Below are 18486 nucleotides of genomic sequence, written 5' to 3'. Positions count from 1 at the left end.
AAAAAAAAAAAAAAAAAAAATTGCTAGATATAAGTGATGCAAATAAGACACAAGAAAATTCAATACCTTTACTTAAGTATGTATTTAATTCAGTAAATTCCATCAAAAGATGTGTATGTCATGTCATGATCATATTTCTTTCCATTTTTCCTGGGAAATTATTTGGTGCATAACTACAGTCACAGATTTGCATGTGGTTTATGACAAAATGAAGAAGTAGAGTGACATTGGTAAATGTGTACAGAGCAAAAGCAGTTTTCTCAGGCCAAATGAAATATTTATCGGCCAAATGAGTTTAGATAACTATGTGCAAGGCCAGATCCATAAGGCTTCAAAATTTTGGAACTCAGTGCCGAGACATCATTTCAGAAGACTCTGTGAAATCAGCAACATATGGCTTTTTAATTCTTTCTTGAAAAAAAGACCACTCTATCTGTTGCTTCTCAGAAACACACACACACACACACACACACACACACACACACACACACACACGACAAATGGGTCTTGGATTTATTCAGCTAATACTGCAGAAGAATGGTATTGCATAAATAAACCACAACACCCTGATCTCAAGCAGCCTAAACTAATCCTGGGTTCTGCCAAATTCAATATATACATAAATAAAAGCAAACAGAATAGCAAACAAATATTCAGTGAGATATAATTCAACTTTGGAATTAAGGTTTTTTTAAAAAGTACATTGCCCTCAGGCAAACTTATAAAAAAATTTGATTTCCTTTTGGCAAATTTGTAAGGAGGGGGCAGAAAGAATCTTTTAAGACTTCATGGTGGGAATCACCACATTTAGGAATTTGCTGCAGCCATGATTCCAAAAACATGACAGCTTTTAACAAAATCCAGATTTTTAGGACACATCCAAGACTAGTAGTAATCAATTCTGAACTTCAGTTTCCTCTATAAATCGTCCATTTGACAGCTTCATTTGTAAATCTAATATCCCACTCAGCCTCAGCAGGTGATTTTTGAACCCTCTCTGGGATGGTTAATACTCCACGTTAACTTGATTGGATGCAGGGTATTAATCCTGGGTGTGTCTGTGTGGGAGTTGCCCAAAAGAGATTCACAGTTGAGTCAGTGGGCTGGGGACGGCAGAGCCACCCTTAACCTGATGGGCACAATCTAATCAGCTTCCAGCAAGTATCAAGCAGGAAGAAAAATGTGCAAAGGCGAGACGACAGGCCTAGCCACACAACGTACATCTTTCTCCTGTCCTGGATGCTTCCTGTCCTCAAATATCGGACTCCAAGTTCTTCAGTTTTGGGACTCAGACTGGCCCTCTTTGCTCCTCAGCTTGCAGACAGCCTATTGTGGGACCTTGTGATCATGTAAGTTAATACTTAATAAACTCTGTATATATATATATAGAGTTAAAAATAAAAAAACTCTATATATATAGATATGGGTTAAAAATCACAAGCATTCACTAAGTTGCTTATTCTAATGAATGGGACTTACCTCCTTTCCTTTTCTCAACCCTGTCATCCAATGCATCATCTAATTCTGTTACCTCTGCCTTCAAAATATATCTAAACATGGCTATTTCTCACTATCTCCACTTCTCCACTACCACCATCCTCCTCAAAGCCACCATTTTCTCCTTCCTGGAATACCAAACTCCTCATTGATCCTCTTTCCACAATCCAGCATGGAAGGCTCCAGACGATCCATTCATCTCACCAACTTTATTTTCCACTAATCTCCCCTTCTGCCTCAGGATTCCAGTAACAAGAACCAGTTTGCCCATCCCAGCCAAGCCAAGCAAAGACCATTGCAGTGGCTGCTCTCATCCTGGAATATCTTTCCCAAAATATCTTGTTGTTTCCTTCATTTACTGCGTTCAGCTATTTGGTCAAACATTATTCAAAGGTTCTATCATCTCTGAAGAAGTGACCTTTACCACTCTTTATCTTCTTGTCCTGACATTTGCTGTATTAGGCCCTTCTTGCCTTGCTTAAAGAAATACTGAGACTGGATGATTTATGAAGAAAAGAGGTTGGATTGACTCGTGGTTCCTCAGGACTTTACAGGAAGCATGGTGCTGGCATCTGCTTGTCTTCTGGTGAAGCCCCAGGGAGCTTTCAATAATGGCAGAAGGCAAAGAGGTAGGAGACACATCACATAGTGAGAGCAGGAGCAAGGGCACGAGAGAGTGGGGGTGGGAAGGTGTCACAAGCTTTTTTTTTTTTTTTTTTTTTTTTGAGACAGAGTCTTGCTCTGTCGTCCAGGCTATAGCGCAGTGGTGCGATCTCGGCTCACTGCAACCTCTACCACCTGGGTTCAAGTGATCCTCCTAAGCCTCCCAAGTAGCTAGGATTACAGGCACATGCCGCCATGCACAGCTAATTTTTGTATTTTTAGTAGAGATGGGGTTTCGCCATGTTGGCCAGGCTGGTCTCGAACTCCTGACCTCAGGTGATCCACCTGCCTCGGTCTACCAAAGTGCGGTGAGCCACTGCACCCGGCCGCACAAGTTTTTAAATGACCGAATATCATGAAAACTCATGCACTTTTGCAAAGACATCACCAAGCGATGAGGGATCTGCTCCTGTGATCCAATTACCTCCCACCAGGCCCTAACTCCAGCATTGGGGATTACAATTCAGCATGAGATTGGGTTGGGGACAAATATCCAAACTATATCATTTACTTTATAACAATTATCACTACTTGTAATTCTCTCTCTCTCTCTCTCTCTCTCTTTTTTTTTTTTCTTTTTTTGTATCTCTTTCTTCTCTAAGTACCATGAGGTCTGGTAGTCTTGTTCACTTTTGTATCCACAGAACGTGGACTAAAGTTTCACCCATAGTAGGAGGAGCATAATCACTTGTACTTTATAAACATCCCTTCAGTGATACCCTATTGCCACAGCACTGATCTATATATGTCATTATGTAATTATTTTTCATTTTCAAGTGCTACTTGAAAGCATAGGCTACTATTTTGCATGAATTATTTTATATAATTATTCCTTAAGACTATCTAAGAAGAGGATATTGATTTTTGCTTTATTGATTATGACCCAAAAGTATCTACCCGTTATGAAGAACATAATAATTATATTCTCTATCTTATTGGGAAGTTAATTGGACGGAAGCAGAAACATAGACACCAAGTTTGGCAAACATTTTCCTTCTCAGATAATTGACTGTATAACTCATTTCACTGCTTTGGAGGTGTAGAGAGCATTGAAAGATTATTTTCTTTGATCTCTGCAATATTGTCTTGTTTCTCTGATCCTCCGTTTATTCATCTATAAAGTGGGGCTACTACACTGAGTTCTCAAGGTCATTTTGATTATTTAAAAAATATACATAAATATATGTTTATTTAAGTGAAGGATCACTGGGCCCCATCCCTGAGCCCATTTTTACCCACAAACACACATGGATACATATATACAACTTCAAGTGATATCTGCAAAGCATGCTACACGCCAGATTCTTCTTACCCTTTGCTCTATTTCTGTCCTAAAAACACTATTTTGAAGAGTAATTCAAAGCCAGGTGCAGTGGTCTGTGCCTGTTGTCCCAGATATTCAGGAGTAGACAGAGAGACCCAGTCTCAAAAAACAAACAAGCAAAAAGAAAGTAATTCAATGTTGATCAAGGGAGAAATAAATGTAAAAGGACCACCTTTGTCTCTTCCCTCTTGCTTCCAACTTTCATCTTCTTTTCTCTGCACAGGTCTCTGGTTTCCCAGGGGTTTTCAAAGCCCTTGATTTGTAGAGCAATGGTTATTTTTCAGAAGTGGACATATTTAAATATGAAAGTTAACTTGGAGAGACACATTATAGATTTCTTGGCAAGGCAAGTCTGTAATATTGCGTTTCTTTGGGAAGTGTTATTGACTTTTTCTTCGAATTTGTCTGGTACCATTTTATAAAGTGAAACCTCTGATGGGCAATTGGAATACAGATTGAGATCTGGCATTGCGCTACTTTTCATCGGTCGCCGGTGCTGGGGTGTTTCCCTCTGGATGCTAAGTAAAGGATAGAGAATCACATATGTCACCTTCAGAGTGAAGGATGAGATTCGATTTTGTTGTTAACAGGAGTCCTATTATAATAGTTTCATACCTCAGTTAGAGCGGTGAGACCATGCACAATTATGCAATAGTTTTGCTAAGCAGATGTGCCTTTTCAGTATCGAGATCACTCAATTCTTTGAAAGCTCAAGAGCAGAAATGACTTTCTCATAACGTGAGACTTGGGAAATCAAGGCAGTACATCAGCATTTTTGCCCTGAAAACTTTACGCCAGCTTGTTAGTCTGCATGGGGAGAAATAATCAGAACTCATAACAGCACTATTACTCACAGAGAAGAAAATGGTCTGGAAAATGGGCAAGGATGACAGGGGAGGGTCTGCTCCATCTGGACTATGCCTCCAGGAGGATAGCCTACCAACTATCCATGGATGAGGGGGGCCTTAGCCTGTGGTCCCAAAACATGGGACTTTGGAGAAAGCCATTTCTACAAATACAATAAAAGCACAGGGAGGATGCTGCTTCTATAAAAACTGTACTAGAGGCCAATTCAGTTTCTGAAATGGGAAGCTTTGGGATTGAGTTGAGTACTAAGACTTTGCTAAGAGATTTTAGAGATACCCTAGAATACACGCTTTTTGTGTGTGTGTATGACAAAGGAACTGATAGTGGCTTTCACAGCATTTAACAATTAGCACCCACTATCAGTGCTTCCCGTTTCTCTCCATATGCACAAGAAACATATTTCTCTCCCAAAGTTGAAGGGCTGCAGACTAGTGGGCCTTATTGGTGAGTTTTTGTTTTAAAATAAGAACACACAGTTTTCAGCTTAATCTGTGCTTAGATGCACAGTGATCTTCCATGCATTTTGCTTAGGATGTTTCAAGCACTGAATGAATAATTATTATGGAACTCCAGTTATCTGCTTAGAAATTAATGGTTTTCTCCTGAGGAGGGGAATAAATGTTTTCAAAGTAATTTCTTTCCTTCATGATCAATGTTTAGCGGAAATGCGTCTTGAGCACTTAGCTTGCTAGTTCAGAATACATTTAAGAGGATGTTTACTCTGAAACTTGACAAAAAGGTTATTACTAAGGCAGGATTAGTTGAGATAAGGGAGCAAATTCCTAGAAATTACTCTACTTTTATCTTCAGTAATACTTCTCTTTAACCTTACGTATAAGAACTTTATCAACTACTGTGACTGTCAAATTTGGGAGTCACTGAGTCCATAGTTACAACAAAGAGAATTGTTTAAACAAAGATTTATTTATTCATTGGTATATTCATCCATTCAAAAATAAATATATGGCCCAGGCACAGTGGCTCATGCTTGTAATCTCAGCTCTTTGGGAGGCTGAGGCAGGAGGATTGCCTGGCCCATAGTTCAAGACCAGGCTGAGCAACATAGAGAGACTCTGTCTTTACAAAAATAAAATTTAAAAATTAGCTGGGCATGGTAGTGTATGCCTGTGGTCCCAGGCTGAGGCAGGAGAATCACTTGAGCCTGAGAAGTTGAGGCTACAGTAAGCCCTGATTGTACCACTGCATTCTAGCCTGGATGACAGAGACCCTGTCTTAACAAAAATTAATTAATTTAAAAAGATAAAATAAATACATGTTCTAGGCACTAAGGAAATAATGAATGAAGTAGTCCAATTTTCTATCCTGCTAGAATTTGTGTCACTAGGGATTGTCCTTATTTTTCTTATGTTGAAATTATAGACCCCAAGAAATTTACAACTAAAAGGTATGTTATGGAAATCCATTCAAAGCACTTCAGTCATTGTACAGGTAAGTACAATGAGACTCTAGAAGGCGACGTATTACCCAGGGTCTTGCACTGTTCCGTAGCAGGTATTGTAGTGTAATAGCATCCAGGGCTCTAGGACTTAGTTTTAATCTCCTAGGGCTGCCATAACAAAATACAATCGAGTGGCTTAAAACAACAGACATTTATGCTCTCACTGTTATAGAGACTACAAAGTGCAAAATCAAGGAGTCAGCGAGGTTGGTTCCTTACGGGGGCTCTCAGGACGAATCTGTTCCATGCCTCTCCTGGCTTCTGGTGATTGCTGCTGTCCTTGGTGTTTCCTGGCTTGCAGTTGTGTCACTACTTTACCTCTGTTGTCATATGGCATTCCCCCTGTGTGTCTCCATGGCCTTTTCATAAGAACACCAGGCCTTGGATTTAGGCCCCACCTTCATTTAGGAAGACCTCGTTTTAGCTTGATTACACCTGCAAAGACACCACCAACCTTCCCACAGCCCCTTAACATGTCTTTTTGGAGGACACACTTCAACCCACAACATGTCCTTAGTCTTGTGCTCTTTATATACCAGGCTGCTTCTAGCCTTGAAGGAGTACCTGCTATTGTGAATGTTTTGTTTGTTGTTGTTGTGTATTTTTATTGAGACGGAGTCTCTGTTGCCAAGGCTGGAGTGCAGTGGCGCAATCTGGGCTCACTGCAAGCTCCACCTCCCGGGTATAATCAATTCTCCCACCTCAGCCTCCCAAGTAGCTGGAATTACAGGCGTGTGCCACCATGCCCGGCTCATTTTTGTATTTTTAGTAGAGATGAGGTTTCACCATATTGGCTACACTGGCCTCAAACTCCTGATCTCAGATGATCACCTGTCCTGGCCTCCCAATATTGTGGAATTTTTACTGTTCACATTAGAAAGAAACTTTGGAGTTCAAGAAAACAATACGGATTTCAAAAATCACTTGTAGTCTCACTTTAAAACACATGTAAAGTTGCATATGACTTTGAGCAATTTATGTACAATGTCTGGAAAGAAGACAAGTAAAATAATAGTGTATTTCTACCATATTGCATCTTTCTTAATTACATACCTAACCCCATTCTGCCTAGTTTTTTAAAGAAATTAAATTTTCAAACAAAAAAGAAAAAAGTCATAATGCTAATAGAGATGAGTGCTTTTCAATTCTAGTACCCCAAGGGAAACCAGTCTTGGTTGTCACTTTCCTGGGGCTTCCTCATGACTATAAATTCTAGGTAGGCTTACTTCCTGTCCTGGAAAGATAGAACTCACTCTTGAGATCCTAGCTCATTTGTAAGGTATTTCCAGAACAGAGGAAAAGTTGTGCCAAGTGTTGCAAATCATATACGATCTGTGAGAAGAGACCCTCAAATGATTTCATTTACAAGGACATAAAACATACTGTAATTTGAGCCATAGTCCTTCAAGAAAGGGATCGGTGCACCATTCATTCTGCTATGCAATGTAGCCCATGCACAATCTTCTCAAGTTTTTTTTCTGGTTACATTTGCCAAGTCTTTTAATTTTTTTTTTTTTTTTTTTTTGCTTTAAAAATGTTTGATCAGGATGATACAACTGACTATAATATTATCTTCCAAATGCTATGGAAAATAAGCATTAAGTGTTGCTATCATAATTTAATTTACCATAAATTAAGCAAAAAAAAAAAAAAATCAAAAGAGTTCATGTCAATTGAAGAAAGGTACAAAGGAATTATCAATATACTGTGGATTAAAATCTAATTTTCCTAGGGGAATAAAACAAGATTTTAATAAAACAAGATGGATGTGTTAAAATAAGACTATTTTATTGAATGTTTGAACCAATTTTCTGGAAAAAATTCAAATACCATATCAGACATCTTTTATGCCTTGCTTTGTATCTTCTCAGACTCTCAGCCATTGTTCTAGCTGCTGGAGAGATGGTCATATCTGTGTGATGTCTGATCAAGTTCACCAAAGCGCAGTCTAGTAGTGCAGATACCTCTTGCCTCCCATCTGGGAGTCCTTGTGAAAAGATGACCAACTTGTCTTAGCTTTCCCAGGAATGTCCTGCTTTTAGCAATGGGAAGTCTCTTAACCAAGGGTTAAGACTGGTGATGCTAGCATCTTAATAAAGACATACGTAACCCGTCAGTCCCAGACACACCAGAACATTTGGTCTTTTTACTGTGGACCTTTAGGCATGAGCCCCCATGGAATCCAGTTTAATGCCCATGCATATGCAACTTCTAAGCGTGTGCATGTGTGTGTGTGTTTGTGTGTGTGTGTGTGTGTGTGTGTGTATGCGGGTGTGTTGTGGGGAATGGTGGTGTTAAACTTCTATGGGGTAAATTTTCATCCAATGAATGTTAGGAGCTGAGTGCATTCTTCCTCCTTTCTTCCCTGGTGCTGATTGCTCTGATATGCAGTTCATGCAATTTTTCAGAGGATGGTTTCATAGAATTAAGCAATTAGTTGCATTTAGGGGAACCCACCTGATATTGGCTTTTCTTTCTTCCTTACTGTTGTGTACTGAATGTTTATGTCTCCCCAAAACGCATATAACCCCCTATGTAATAGTACCGGACATGGACCTTTGGGAGGTGATTAGGTTGTGGGGGTAAAGCCCTTGTGAATAAGATTGAAGCCATTATAAAAGAAGCCAGAGAGAGTTCTCACACCAGCTCTGTCATGTGACAAGATGGCCCTCTGTGAACGAGGAAGTGGGTCCTCATTAGACATTGAATCTGCCAATGTCTTGATCATGGAATTCCCAGCTTCCAGAACTGTGGGAAATAAATGTTTGTTATTTAAGCCACCCAATTATGCTACTTTTGTTACAGCAACTTGAATGGACTGACACCCCCGTTGCAGTCTTTCCTATCCCCCCTACTCCCTGGGGTTTTATTCCAGAATGAAGCCCTTGCCTCAGGGTTCACTTTTTGTGAACACAGGCTACAAAAGTTGACATAAGAAAGTGAACCTGGAAATAAACCTTCAGGATCAGATGTTGGGATGGGATTACTCATGGCAATAATGATCTCACTGCTGGGATAAATGGTATTTCTATGACCCCTAGCATGCAATAGCATCACAATTTCCCAGGCATTTATTCATGGTTAGTTAGGGTGTAGTGCAGGAGGAAGGTAAGACATTGGGCTGTGCAGCAGCAGTAGCACTTGGAATATATGGGATATTAATAATTACAAGAATTGTTGAGCAAGTTAATCATTATTAACTACATTGAAAGTCTTAGTAAAAGCATCAGGCTCGGAACAGTCAGTTGTCAAGTCATGATATGCTTTGAAAGTCAATATTGCCCTGTATTAGTCTGTTCTCATGATGCTAATAAAGACGTACTTGAGACTGAGTAATTTATAAAAGAAAGGGTTTTAATGGAATCCCAGTTCCACATGACAGGGGAGGCCTCGCAATCATGGCAGAAGGCAAAGGAGAATCAAAGGCACATCTTACACAGTGGCAGACAAGAGAGCTTGTGCAGAGGAACTCCCATTTATAAAACCATCAGATCTTGTAAGACTTATTCACTAGCATGAGAACAGTATGGGGGAAACTGCCCCCATGATTCAATTATCTCCACCACCCTTGACATGTGGGGATTATTACAATTCAAGGTGAGACTAGGTGAGAACACAGCCAAATCATGTTGTCCGCCATGCTTTGAAAAACATTTTTTTATCCCCTGCAATTACTGAGTATATTATGCTAAAAGTCAAGACCAGGTTCTAGTTATAAGAGTGGCAGAGTTACAAAAGAAACAAAATGCCCATTCTGAACAGATCTCCTTTGCCAAAGTCAGGAATTATGAAAAAAGTGAATCTCTGGGCCCCAGGATAGGGTATTTGAGTGGTTGATACTGAGAATCTCGAATTCCACATTTCCTCAAATCCTCTGTGCTGGTATAATCAGTTCCTTCTTCTTGAGAAACCTCCCCTTGTTTTGAGACTTCCCTTGAGGCAGGTGACTTGTAGGATTAGTGGAGGACAGCTCCACTAATGGAGGGTAGAATTTGGTAGAGAAATTACCCAGCCTTCACAGCCTCTGATAAAATTATTCTGAGGCATGTCTTGTAGTATTTCTCAGAGCATGCCCAATGGTATTGAGCCCCAGCTGCCCACAGTGATAACTCATTCATAACTCATTCATAAAGGAACAATTTATTGAAACTTCTCCATTCTCTGACTCACACCAGTTCATTACTTAGTGTTTACTATTGGAGCAATCCAAACTAAGACACATCAAGGTAGAAAATCTATCATCCCTTCTTTGGGACAATGCAAATGAATTAATGGGGGTGAGGGTGTGGTTAGGAGGAGACTTCCTTTACCTGATTTGGTACCCAGAAAAGCAGAGGGAAACAAATTTGCCAAAGAATCATAAGATACTATGGTTTCAGGAAGCATCTCTTGATGAGGCAAAGCAGAAGAAAGACAATCTATTGTAAGTTCTCCAGCTATCTGGTTAATAGAGATAAACCTTCTGTAGCAATCCCTATAGATGTATGGTTTGCCTAACTTGTGATCCATAATAGTAGGTCTTCTGACAATGATAATGGTCATTAATATTTATTTAGCAATTTGATTTGTGCCAGAAACTGTGGAATGCTCTCTACACATTATTTTGTATAGTCACCACAAAAACCCTGTGAGCTAGATTCAATTAAAATCCTGGTTTCAGAAATGAGGAAGCTCAACCTTAAATAATTTAATTAAGTCTTGAAGGCTCCCCTGGAAAAAGTTAGGTGAGAGTAAAATAGTGTGAGAAGATTCACTTTTGATAATTAGCCATTTAATTTATCTTCAGAGTCCAAAGGAAATAGGTATTTTTTAACCCTGTGCTTGTTGCAGATGAGGAAACAAGCCCTGAAAGTCTTAATAAATTGCCAAGAATCATGCACTGGAGAGAACATTGAAGAAACCAGAACTATGGTGTTCATGACCATCATGTATCCATTGCCGCATGCTACTGATCTGCAAAAGCAATCTCTGCTATTCCAGCTGATCACGAGGCCAATCTTAGTATCAAATTTTTACTGTTTCTTTCAGTATATGCATATGACAAACAATTCAAACTGCAAAAGAGTATAGAATGTAATTCCTACCTCACCCTTTTCTCAGAGGCCCAAACAGTTCATTTATGTTGGATCCCTCCGGAAATTTCCATATCCATATCTATCTATCTACCTACCTGTCTTTCTGTCTCTCTCTCGACTTGCACATTATTTGCACATCTTTTTCTTTTGAAACTAACCATATTAGGGATCCTCTGTTACCAGCAGCTGTGGAGCTCTTGTCTGTCTACTTAATGACCTCACCATTCTTCACTCTGTGGAGGTGTTATAATTTAATTAACCAGTCTCCTACTAATGGTCATTTTTGCTTCCTAGTCATTTGCTACGGCAAATAATGCTGCAGTTAACAGCCCAGCATATATTTTTGAGCATGTGCATGAGCATATCTGTAGGATAATTTCCTGGGAAGTAATGTCAGAGGATCAAAGGGTATTTCCATTTTTTCCTATTAATTAATCAGTTGATATATTAAACATACTAATTCCCAGGGAACATTTCTGTGACTAATAGGTTGTGACAGCATTTCCTTCTTCAAAGAGGACAGAGGGCATTTTCAGGTGACAGCGGTCTTGGGAGTGTTTGCAGATAAGCACTGCTGCTGCTGGGGATGATTACTCTGGCCTGGTTCAGTTCCTGTCCTTCCCCTGCTCATTGTTTCTTTGCAAGCTCCCCCTGTGCTGTCCCAGGTGCAGGAGGCCATCATGTAAACAGACATTCCAAATACCAGAGCGTCGCCATGGGGTGTAGGGGACCACTGCCAAAGATGAGATTAGTTCAGGAACTGGACACATTCTTGCTGAAGAGAAACATATGACCTTAAATCCATAGCTTAGTATGAGGTTAAAAATTCAAGTATCTGATTTGTATAGAAAGAGGGAATCTGTAAGCAGGCTAAGGAGAATGTGTTCACCCTAGACATCTTTTAATTTAGAAAAAATAAAACATTTTGGAAAATCTCAATTGATTTCTTAATTTCTTGTATTGTTTAAAATGAATTGTAAGGAACAAATAGATATATGTAAGGAGTTTTGAAACCAAGAAATAATACAGTTTTATGACTTTGACTTTATTTACAGGGCAAGAATCAGTGAACTTGGCACCCTTAATTTCTTTATCTCTCTCTCTCTTTTTGTTTTTTAATAAATGTCCACTTATTTGGTTCTCACCGTAACTTTACAAAGTACAAAGTACTTACTATGATTAATCCCATTATACAGCCTAGGAACGTGGCTCTTATTATATGAATAGTAAGTAAAAGAGCCCGATTAGAGAAACTGTACTCTTTTTTTTTTTTTTTTTTTTTTTTTTTTTTTAAGAGGAGTCTCCCTCTTGTCACCCAGGCTGCAGTGCAATGGCACGATCTTGGCTCACTGCAACCTCTTCTCCTGGGTTTCAAGTGATTCTCCTGCCTCAGCCCCCTGAGTAGTTGGGATTACAGGCACGTGCCACCACACTCAGCTAATTTTTGTATTTTTAGCAGAGTTAGAGTTTCACCATGATGGTCAAGCTGGTCTCAAACTCCTGCCCCTGTGATCCACCCGCCTCAGCCTCCCAAAGTGTTGGGATTACAGGCATGAGCCACGGTGCCCAGTCAATTTCTTTATCTCTCTTAAACTCAGCGCCCTAATGTGTGTCAAATGCCCAGACTCCTTTACTAGCGCATCTCTTTCAGTTTTGACCCTTGCCATGGCTGCAGGTGAAATCATTTCCAGGAATGTGCCACTCCTCCTTCCTCCCCTGGGGCTACCTTTGTAAGTTCTCCAAAAATGCAAAGTGAAGACTTCTTTCAAGACTTGCAAAACCCTCCTGTGACCTTCTCTTTTACAATTACTAGCTATGAGTATCTCAGGCTATTGCACAACCATCCCAGAAGCTGTCAGTTGGTCTGTTTCCAAGTCCAATAATGAGCTGTCCATTTAGTCAGCTTAATTGTTCTTCTAAAATGAAGTTTTCTTAATTTCCTTTATTGGGTTTGAGTCTTTTTTGTTCCTATTGCTGCTGCTTTCTCTTCTTTAAATGCAGGTTCATTTGACTTCTCAGCTACTCATGAATACATCTCTGCAAGGATCACAGGTTTGCTGGGCAGCAGGGCAGGTGCTATGCAAGTTTCTCCCACACTGTGCTGCCAGTGTACCTCCAACATTCCTGCCTCGTCAGTTGTCCATGCAATTCTGTCAAAGTGTCTGTGGGCTAATATATAGCCCCAGGCAGTTTTAAAGCAGCTTAGGAATTCAGAGGAACCTCTCTGACATAGACAAAGCTGTATTTCCTTCTAGGGGTCTGGATGATTTGAACTTGGCAGAAACATCTGCACCCTGACATGTCTCTGTTAGAATTCCAACCCTCAGTAGACAGGCAGTTATAAAAGGATTTAAATTGAATACTAGAGAAGGGCTACTATAATACCAAAGCATGCCCGTATAGAGCTTACCATTTAGATATGTTCATTTATGCATCAACTTAGTCATTCAATAAATGTTTTCTATATATTCCCCAAGCTATAAGTCAGGTAGTCAAGATATAGAAGGACTTCTACTCTTCATCACTTAGTGGACCTAATCTGGAACTTAAAGATAAATCTACTCCTTAAACTTCATTGCAGGAAATTTGTCTATAAACTCTGAAAACAGACCAACAACAATAAAGGTGAGTATAAGTATTAAATTATATTTGGCATATGCCATCTTAGTCTCAAAAGAGTTTTGCAAACTTGTAATTTGGAAGACTTGAGTTGTGCATGCATTAGCATAGCTTGTATTGTCTTAAGATTATTCCAGGTTGGTTCCACATTATGGCAGTAAACAAGTCAACTTAAATGTCTGTAGTTGTTGCTGTAATTGATCAACTTGTCAAAGCAGAAAGTGAAATAACTCAGACTTGTTGACCTACACTTAAGCTACTTCTGCAGTTGATAACTGAGCTACCTGCTGAGTGGATAGGGACCTGACTGGTGGAATTATGCAGACAGTACCTCTGGGGTGTTGAGTTTCCTTCTTTGAAGACTATCAGGTCCAGAAGTCACATACAACTCCAACTTCCAAGTTTTTCAGCGATAGTTCTTCACAAGTGAGATCACAGTTTCTAAATAAAATAAAAGAATGGACTGGATAAAGAAAATGTGGCACCTATACACCATGGAATACTACACAGCCATAAAAAAGGATGAGTTCATGTCCTTTGCGGGAACATGTATGATGCTGGAAACCATCATTCTCAGCAAACTAACACAAAAACAGAAAACCAAACACTGCATGTTCTCACTTATAAGTGGGAGTTGAACAATGAGAACACATGGACATAGGAAGGAGAACATCACATACTGGGGCTTGTTGTGGGGTGAGGGACTAGAAGAGGGATAACACTAGGAGAACTACCTAATGCAGATGATGGGTTGATGGGTGCTGCAAATCACCATGGCACGTGTATACCCATGTAACAAAACTGCACATTCTGCACATGTATTCCAGAGCTTAAAGTATTAAAAAAAAAAATGGTAAAACAAAATGGAAACAAACAAACAAAACCCAATTCCTTTACCTGTGCCCTCAAGGGAAAAGATAACAGAAAAAGAAAAGAGAAATGCATCCCTGTAACAGTCATTTTCTTGAAACATTTTTCATCCCATTTTCACCCCTTATTTTCAATGTACCCTCTGACACTCCATCATACCCTGGATGTGAAAGAGAGAATGAATGCAGCTTCTAATGAAACAAATTACCAAACGTAGTTGAGAAAAACATGGAGCTTCAAAACACAAATTAACAAAAACTAGATACTTGTCTTGCCCTTACCCTCAAAATTTACAATCTGTTGGATAATACTCCGATGATTTGGGGCCTGCTAATTATTTTTTCTAGAATCAAGCAGGAATTTTTCATTGGAGGCCTGCTGTTAGCCAATCAGGGTGAGCGATCCAGGCTGCTTTGATGTAACATAAGTTGGAGAGTAGCAGGTGGCCTTCCCTGCTGTTTATAGTGCAGTTTGGGGAGTTCTGTCAGATGTAGCAGCTCCTCTTTATCTGCATGGAATCTGTGTAAATCACTAAAGAACAGATGGAAAAATAGTCACAGATCCCCGTTCACCTCTTAGAAGCAGCTCAGAAACTTCCATACTCCACTTGTCCTGTTTCAAAAAACCAACTTTAGTGGGTTGGTCACCCAACTCCCACAAGGTAATCATTTTGTGTACCAAACATCATGATTCAGACAAAACAAAAGCAGAAAATTGTTTAAATGATCACAGCTGTTACTTACGTGCATTTTGTCATTACATTCCAGATTTAGGTTAAGTAAACAGAAAAATTAGAAATTATCTCTCAGCTACCAGATCTAAATATCTTGCAGAACTTATTGCTGATGTCAGATGATGCCAGTGGTTTAGTATGTCTAGTTGTCATTGTTTTTTAAATACAACTATAAAATTCCCTGTCAATATTTTTTCCTAAAAACACTAAATCAGTTTCTAAGGATTGATCTATGTAATTTCATATTGGAAACCACTAAAGAAAACTGCCCCCCCAAAACTAATTGATGGAAAAATAATAAGTGGCATATTTCTAAACAAGGGATGATAAAATAAAAGGCACCAAGGTATAAGACAGAGTAGGGCATGATGTGAACTCTATCTCCACATTTTTAGTGTGTGATTTGTAAGACAAGGTGTTGAAAGAGATGAAGCTGTAGGTTAGCAAGGTCTTGACACAGAGCATCTTAAAGGCCTCTTGAAAAAACATGAGCTTTGACCTGGGTATGATCAAAGTTGACTACTGAATGTTGGCTTTATTTATAACCATAAAATATATTGTATTAAAATATTAAAAATATATAAATCTGTCCAAAGACTTAGAGGAAACAGCAGTTGCCCATTAGACAGAAACTGTGATTCAGAAATGACACAATTTCTATTTTCTTAGGGATTTATACAGTGTGTAAAAATGTTGTTATGGAAAATCCTTGTTGTTTAATAATGAATGTATAAAACAGAGACAACAAAGTATTAAGCACAACAAAATGGTGAAGCTTAGTTTAAGCAGAAGTCAATATCCTTGCAAAACTGTTCTAGGAATCCTGTTTTACATTAGTTACAAGAAAGCAGCAAGCACATAGGAATTGTCTACAGAACTCCATAAATAAATTCCCTATCAATCATGTCCAGGAAAGCAGTGTATTAGACCAGCAGTTCCACAGGAGGGACAAGTTATCCCTCCATGGGACACCTGGCAATGTCTGGAGATACTTGTGTTGTCACAACTGGTTGACTGGATGGGACGAGTATTATTGATATCTGGTGGGTAAAGGTCAAGGATACTGCTAAACACAAGATACCCTCAACAACAAATAATTATCTAGCCCTAAATGTCAGTACTTCGAAGGATAAGAACCCAGTTTAAGACGTTTCAGGCATTTAATCCTATGTTCCATTTTCAACAGAATGAGACTGCAAAGTTTTGTCATGTCTAATCATGGAAATTTGGACATAGGAGGGAGCAGGACTTTGACATTGTTATTAACGTCATCAAATACATGACCTTGTCAAATAATGCATTTTTCTTCCTTAAATAGAATTATACAAAGTCCTTTTGGTTTGCTTAATATATATCCTTTTGGAAATTTGCTAATAAAAAACAATTGCTTTATTAAATGAAATTATGCTTGAAATAAAATTATATTTAACAAAGCTATAATGAAGAACTCTTCAATTTTAAATCTTTGTTTTGAGTTCAAGAATGACCAAATAATTTTATCAGAACTAGTCTGAAGCAATTAAAAGTATTTGCAGACATCCATATTAAAACATTGTGCATCAGAAAATCAATGGAGATGGAACCAGAGTCTTCTTATATGAGATTAAGACTCCCTAAATAGTCTTTTCTTTTTTTTTTTTTCTTGGCAGTCAGATGTGTTTTCCTGGCGTATTTTGGACTATGGGGGGTACTTACTCTGTTAGTTTCCTATGATGCAAAGAAGGAAAATTTCATAGTGAATTTGTTTCCTTTAGACATTTGATTTACGTTTGATAATCTCTGTTAATTAAAGCTCTCTTTTGCCGGAACAAAGATTAATTCAAAGAAACTTAGTAAATCTCGCTTTCTATTAGAAGGTTTTGCTTAAGATTGCTTTTCTTTTCTTTATCATGCCAGAAAATTACGAAACAAAAAAGTGATGAATCTGTGCATTTTCTGTTCATATGAAATGGTGCTAAGTAACTAAAACATGAGAAAAGTCCAACATTAATTATCAAAGAGAATTACCAAAGATCACTTACAGTGAACTAATATGGCAATGACATTTTGAATTATCTTATTTACTTTTATTATTGTTAAATAGGATAGGTAAATTGTTCATGTCCATTCTGTACTCTTGCACAGATTTCTGTCGGAGAATATGAGGCAACTCTCTCAGGTTCAGTTTTGAATTTTGATTTTTTAATAAGCAGTGTAATTGAAGCAATGTATATTTATGTATATTTCATAAATAAGGAATTTTTTAAAATACTTCTTTGCTGCTAAGGCTTTACAAATATGGCTGTCTTTTAAATATGTAGCAGTGTGGAAATAGGCTAGCAGTAGCGTCAAATGCTCAAAAGTTGGTTACCTTTAAAACTTTGTTATCTTTTTGATCCTTGAAACTTCGTTAATTATTTCCCACAAGTTGCCCCTTGGGAAAAGATTTTATGAAAAAACAGTATTTGGAAAACCTACCTAGTCTATCATTCTCTAGAAGAGTTTCAACATATTGTGAAAAGAAATCAAAAGCTTACTTGATTTTGTTTATCCCAGCATGTCCCCTAGCAAATCTAAATTTCTAAGGAATAAATTTTAGGAAAAAGTCATTTAGAATATCCAGTCTCCCTCTTCTATTTGATTTTTGTTTTTAACTAATTGCATCTTAATCCTTGCTTCCTAACCACTAGCTACTTTGTTTCATTTTAGTATTTTCATCAGAGGTACCAACAAGATAAAAGGTTAAATTTAAACATATCTCTATTAATTATATTTTATAAATGGTTTAGTGAGGATTGGTCACTGGTGAATTTTTCATACTTCCCCAGATTCCATTTCCTGAGACAAAATAATAAGGAATATGCACAAACAAAATAGCAAAACTTAACAGCAACATCCAACGCAACAATTCAGCTTCCTTTGGGGAAAAATAACACATCACATTTAAGACCTGAGTTCTATTTCTATCTGGAGAATTTAGCATATATTTCATCAAACACAGGGCACATTTATTGGGCATCTTTGTGATCATATTTAATGTTCGTCTGCAGTTACACTATTGTTGTTGCCCTTGGGGGTTAAGATGATGATTCTTCCTTCTGTTTAGACTTGATAGTCAAAATTAGTACTTTATCTGTAAGCTTTCCCACACTTTCTTCTGAAGACCACATTTAAAGGCTCTGCCTTTTGGTTTGAAAAAAAAAAAAAAATACTGGGGATTAATTCTCTTCAGGCAAAATCAAGAATAGGAATTGTTCTAATTCCAATCCAACCTACATCCTGCCATTCAGTTTCCCTCCATTGGAAATGGATGAACATGTTCAGATCAGAGTGTAAATTGGCATGAATCTTCATCTGAAATGCAATAAAGTTAGAGAAGACTGGATGATTTTTTAAAATG

General features: G+C 38.3%; 1 long non-coding RNA gene across 1 annotated transcript; it reads left to right on the top strand.

The window, feature by feature from the left end:
• Positions 1-1314: 1314 nt before the first annotated feature.
• Positions 1315-11749, top strand: LOC108530796 (uncharacterized). Its single transcript, XR_001885965.1, has 3 exons — positions 1315-1349; positions 1960-2126; positions 10641-11749. It is a non-coding gene; the product is annotated as an uncharacterized LOC108530796 (long non-coding RNA).
• The last annotated feature ends 6737 nt before the right edge of the window (positions 11750-18486 follow it).

The sequence above is a fragment of the Rhinopithecus bieti genome, unplaced genomic scaffold (genome assembly GCF_001698545.2).
Source record: "Rhinopithecus bieti isolate Rb0 unplaced genomic scaffold, ASM169854v2 scaffold_6782, whole genome shotgun sequence".
NCBI classification, from domain to species: domain Eukaryota; kingdom Metazoa; phylum Chordata; class Mammalia; order Primates; family Cercopithecidae; genus Rhinopithecus; species Rhinopithecus bieti.
This window is presented reverse-complemented; position numbering and strand designations above follow the sequence as displayed.